This window comes from Rhipicephalus microplus, chromosome 6, assembly GCF_043290135.1.
Source record: "Rhipicephalus microplus isolate Deutch F79 chromosome 6, USDA_Rmic, whole genome shotgun sequence".
In the NCBI taxonomy this organism is placed as follows: domain Eukaryota; kingdom Metazoa; phylum Arthropoda; class Arachnida; order Ixodida; family Ixodidae; genus Rhipicephalus; species Rhipicephalus microplus.
Genome location: NC_134705.1, coordinates 100,699,093 through 100,705,092, shown reverse-complemented (window position 1 = coordinate 100,705,092; position 6,000 = coordinate 100,699,093).

The following is a 6,000-nucleotide window of genomic DNA, read 5'->3' as shown; positions in this document are numbered from 1 at the left end:
CTGTTTTCTTGACACTGTTTAGTACTCTGCCCCATTATTTTATTTCCTTTAAAAGGAATTTAAAAGAAGGCTGCTTCGCAATGTTCTGCGTGGGCCAGGCCAAGTGAAGTAAAAGCTGGTTCCTCTTTGTATGTAGAAGTGTTGTCTCCCGCAGAATGCTTAAGCAGCTTAACCTTAGGGACATACGACAACACCGTTCGTATAGAGCCGTTAACTAAAGGTGAAGGTCCCTTAAAAAAATATTGCATGTGTCGCAAGTTATGTACCGACACATTACTAATCAGAAAGCATTCTCATGTAAGGCTGGAGAGCGGTAATCGTCGCGACTTTAATTAATGCTGTGGCAGCTGTGCTCCCAGAGATTTATTGTATCTGAAGGGTGCCCGGATTATACCAAAAGCACACATGTGAAACCATATTCACATAACTCGAAGAGTATGTTCTGGTATCCAGGTGCAGGATTGAAAACGCCAGAGGGCGGAAATTTCCGAAGCCCTCCAAAAAGTGTCCCTCATAACAATACCCCGATTTCAAACGTTCTCCCAAACAGCTATAGTCAATGACCAACACGACTTACAGATCATGAAATGACCGATCTGGCAGTCCACTGCCGGAATGCAGTCGACTGCAAAAACGACAAAAGCCTCGCAGGTCGCTTGAGCTTCCCATCCTGCCTTCAAGTGTGTTCCGTCAGGTGGCTGATAGAGGCGGCTTGATCACCTACGAATACACGTAAGACAGAAGGGTGCGGGATAGCGGAAGCACATTTAGCTTCAATATGTAGTTTTTCATGCAATGTAACTTATCATGAGTAGCATATCACAAGTGAGACGAAAACAACATGGTACTGTTCTTCATAATACCAAGCAGTGCAGCTAACTTTCACTAAGTAAATTCAAATAACACTAATTATCAAATGTACTATAACTAACGATGGTCTTCATATTTCCGCCTAGAAAACTGTAGATATGCTCCTATGCCTGGACACGGAAAAGATTGGGCGACGTTTTTTAACCCACACTGGCTTGCTCGCACAGTAAACAAGTGTTACAGAAGCTACGAACGGTAGGCGCAAGCGAAAGCGGTGTGTTTAAAGGAAGAGTTTCAGATGTGGTGCATCTCTTGCTCGCGGATATGTCACGCGTCCGGAGCCCGCACTCACAATACGCATGCGCCACTCTCCGCTTCTCTTCTACCGCATCCTTGTTCTTGCTCTCCTACTGCGCATGCGTGTCCCCTTTCCTTTCTCTCCTCTACCACGCTCCGCCATCTCCTGCCTCGCAACGCCGATGCTTGGAGCTCTGCTAACCTACGCTCGTTTCTCTCTCTCATCTAGGCATTCCTCCCCGCAGCATCTCGCAAAGCCGACGCAGGCAGCGTCTCCTAGCCAGTTTCTTTACTGAAAAAACCGACTGCTCGCGCTGCACAACCAGTCACTGGCCAATCGTATATATATGCACTAGCTCTTGACTTCCAAGGTTGTGCTGGTGCCAGATTTCTGCAGCACGTTGGTAAACAGAAAAAATTCGCAGCTTGTTCGCCAAAAAAAAAAATTACACCATCTCTCCGAAGAGAACCATCGGGTGATGCGGATAATCGCGGGAGTTTCCAACAGAACGTTCTGGCGATGCGTGGTAATGAACTTACTTAACAACGTAATAACAAACAAACAAGGTTTACATCAAAGGTACCAGCGCAAATCGGTAAACACCGCCGTTACAAACACCATTAAAACTCATGTTCAGCATCATCCTTTGGTCTCTTTAAGGGGGGGGATGTAATTTCTTCGAGAAAAACTGTTGCATGCAGGTATAGACATGGCTGTTCTAACTACTACACTTTTTAAAAAAAATGAAGTGACGTTCTCTCCATTTGGAGAGGAACGGTGATGTCCCCAATGTACGTCTTTAAATAGAGAAACGTTGCTCCCTCATCCACGCAGAAACGTGTTCCTCCGTATGAAAATCAACGTGGCTGACCCCAGGTTAGCGAAGCGAGCGAGTAGGCTTAGCAAATGCATCGATTCTCGGCTGATAAGGCGTAAACAGCACTGAAAGTTACAAACAACGGTCCCGCTGAGCTTGATATCGAACGAAATGATTATAAAAACCAGCAGACGAACCTGTAGTGATGAAAACATCGCGAAAGAGAACGACGGAGCAAGTAGGTTTCGTTCGGCTAGCGAGGTGACGTTCACCCTGAAAGACACGGATACTGTAGAGTCTTCACCCGAAGAGTGCATGCTAGGCTTGCTGTATTTATTTCTCACAGATTCACATAGTGTAGTGACGTTATCCATGCGTTTACGGGGCCTCAGGTCACGAGATGTGCTTCCAAACCATAGACTCGATCACAGCGAAACCATTCCGACTCAGTAGTGCAGCTTTGATAGATAGATGTTCAACGTTATATAAGTAGCTGGAGGTGTGAGAGCTTCATAGTCGTGAAGTAAATGGTAGCTAGCGCCACCTGAAGGGACTGAACAATACCAAAGAAGGTTGCCTGCGGCGACGTACGCTGTCTACCCACCATCGCGGCTTCCTTGCGGATAATTTATGACTTAACTCATTCAGGATTACTCACTGACATCGGACGACTAATATATATATATATATATATATATATATATATATATATATATATATATATATATATATATATATATATATATATATATATATATAAATATATATATATATATATATATATATATATATATATATATATATATATATATATGCTGATTTAATGCATATAACTACACATGCACACAAGGAAGCATAATACGCATTTAGGGTGAACTCAATGAACAAGAGCACAATGAATTATTATACACAGCGGCACAAACTTAGACGTGTTTAATCACACCCTCCTACAATACGCACAAGCTTTTATAGCAATGAATTTCGACTGACCTTAGTGGCATAGGTTACAAGTAATTTTTTGTACACTTTTTTTACGTTTTCTGGCAACACCAAATTATGCGCCCACGTAAATATGTTATATCTGATGCTTAGACACACGGAACTTCATTAACGGTTGCACAATATTTAACGTAATAATTACTAGAGCTTATCTGGTTTTTTGCGAAAATGATTACCCTAAGCCATTCATGAAATGACCACGGCATTCCGAACGCTGCGCCATCTCTCGACCACTGCCACAGTTACTTTTTGTTTCTTGAAGCCTCCGAGAACGCAAAACGCTTGCCGCGCGCTATACGGAGGTCACGTCTTTTTTTTATTCTTCCACTTGTTACTCGGAGAGGGCGCAGAATGCAGACCAGACTTAGTCTCCGTCGTGGTAGGTGCTCTGTGGCCGCGTCGACCTCGTTTAGTTGTTTCGTGTTAACGTTTGCTTATATTTTTTACGTGCTTAGCACAAGTGTGACCATTAGCCATGGATACAGTACACGACTAGCCCTCAATGAAAATGTTTTTGATGCAGTAACGACCGTTCTAGCAATGTATACGTACGTTACAACGCGGGTCTTGCGAGAGAAATAAGCGATTACCTCGATCCGACGGTACTTTTTCGTGAGCGATGGCAGTGGCTGTTGGCGTCGCGGCAGCTCTATTACTTGAGTGGAGTAACTAGCGCTGCAGTGCGCAAATTTACTATAACGTTACAGCATGCTGTGCCTAGATACTTTTTTGCTTCAGATGCCTCTCGCAATTCGCCTCGCGTGTCAACTTGCAGTCATAGTGCGTGCCACAATTTTGTTGTTAGCGCTGTGACTGTGGTGGTTACTGTTACTCTGGATTTGGAATACTTTTTTCACAAAGGTGAGTGAGCGTTAGTACTTACTTGCTGTGCACAGCTGTTACTAGAAGTGCATTTAAGTTGAGTTTCTCACGACAAAGGAGAATCATGGACGAGAAAGGCACATGCACGCGTGCACGATTCCGTCTTAGCTCTCAGTGCTGGCATGAATAGTTCAAAACGCATGTGATTGAGAATTTGGTTTAACTGACAAAATTTATTCGTTTACTTTTCACAAAAGTGTAGTTATGATTACGTTTAAAACGTTTCTGATAATTGTAACCCATTCTGGTGAATAAATGCTCGGTGAAACTTCGCAGCAGGTTTCCCTTTGTGCTTTCACCTGCCGTGGTAGCATAGCCTTATTGGGTGTCATGTGACTATGCTGCAGGACGGAGGTTTGACTTCCAGCAACGGCGGCCGTATTCGAATGGCGGTAAACTGCAAAGAACATCCTTATGGCAGTAGCGGCACGTATAACTCTATCAATTGTATATGATCGTGCTTTCACGCATGGACTTTACAGTGGTATCAGGTTTCCTAGAATGTTGCAAAAATTAAGTGTGATGCGTTTTTATGCATCTCATTGAATTCATTATGGCTGTTGGTGCCGTGCGAAACTAAAAATGCGTGGGTTTACTAAGTATGTCAGCACCGGAAAAATTCATTATTTGTGTACAGTTTAAGGCAATCGATAAAGCAAGACTGCTTGGGAAGCAGAGCTCCTTGTATTCGTGACAAATTTTTAGTATGAAACAACACGAGACACACACGGAGGTGTGCGGAACATCGTGCGAGTGCCTGGCGATAAAAAAAGAGAGGCTTTTACTCTACACCAATAAAAAAATGTCACTCCCGCATTGCTTGCATCAATCCTAAGTAAAAGCAACCGCTCGCGACTGGCCGCGGCCGGCTAGGCTCAGCGTGCGCATGCGCGCGCGCATGACCCCCGTGATTGAGGAGAAACTTGAACACTGAATGAGGAACGTTGCTCGTTTGGTCCTTGCCTTGAGAGGGTGCGACGAGTAAAGCGCCCGAAAGGGAGGAAGTCGCTGCGCCGAAGGAGGAACGAGCCCGTTTCTCCATTCTCGCTCTTTTTTTTTTTTTTTTTTGGTGTTGCTCCTGTCGGGCTATGAGTATTAGAGGACTACTAAGCTCCGCCCTCAGCTTTGCCACAGAGACACGTTGACCCTGTGTATTCGTGAAACCGAACACCGCCCAATATACAGTACGCGATAGTCCGTGTAATGCGTAAAATATGTCGGAGGTTAGTGTAACACGGATGTCTGCTATGCTGCGACTGATTCATACAGATTGATCATTCAATCGCGAAAATATTAAATTGAGAATTTCAACAAGCGCTTACGCAAATGTTCGCAAGTATTGTGGGAACGAGCGTGCAGACGAATGGCAGATGTATGGCTAGGAACATTACCACTGTAACATCAATGAACTGCTGCTGCAATGTACCTGCTGCAGTTGTGACGCAGACAATAGCGCGAAGCTTGGAACTTCATTAGAAAACCTTAATACAATCAGTGTCGATAAATAAATCAGCATAAAACTGAGTAAATATTGAGCGTTGTAGAAAAATATAGCGGAGCCTATATTTAATAACTCCCGCAAGCGTGATGCATTTTGATATAAGATGCATTCTAGTCGAACAAGCCACGTACAAGTTTCAATTAACGATGATTTGTTAGCTGGTTGAGTGTGGTTTGAGTTTCAAATACGTTATTTTTGTCTAGCGCAACTTTCATTGTTTAAAACATGAGCGACAAAGGTTCACCCACAATGATGGTGAAATGACTTTTCATGGACAGACGCACAAAACTCTTGAAAGTAATAACATCTGTGGTTTTACGTGCCAAAGCCACCATATGATTATGAGGGCTGCCGTAGTGGAGAGGTCCGGAAATTTCGACAGTCTGGTATTTTTTAACTTACACTGACCACGTACAGCACACGGGCCTCTAGAAATCCGCCTCCATCGAATTGAGACCGCTGTGGCAGGCATCGAACCCGCGACTTTTCGATCTGCTACCGAGCACTAAAAAGTGACTCTTTCACCAAAGGGGACGCGAAGTATTTGAAATACTTCAGTAATTGATATAATTTGATGTGGATGGAGTTCAAGCCTACAGAAAACCGAACTCACTCACTCACACAATGGTAATTAAAACGCTTTTATGACACCGAAGTCAGACACACAACTCAGGAATGCTATATTTAATGCTA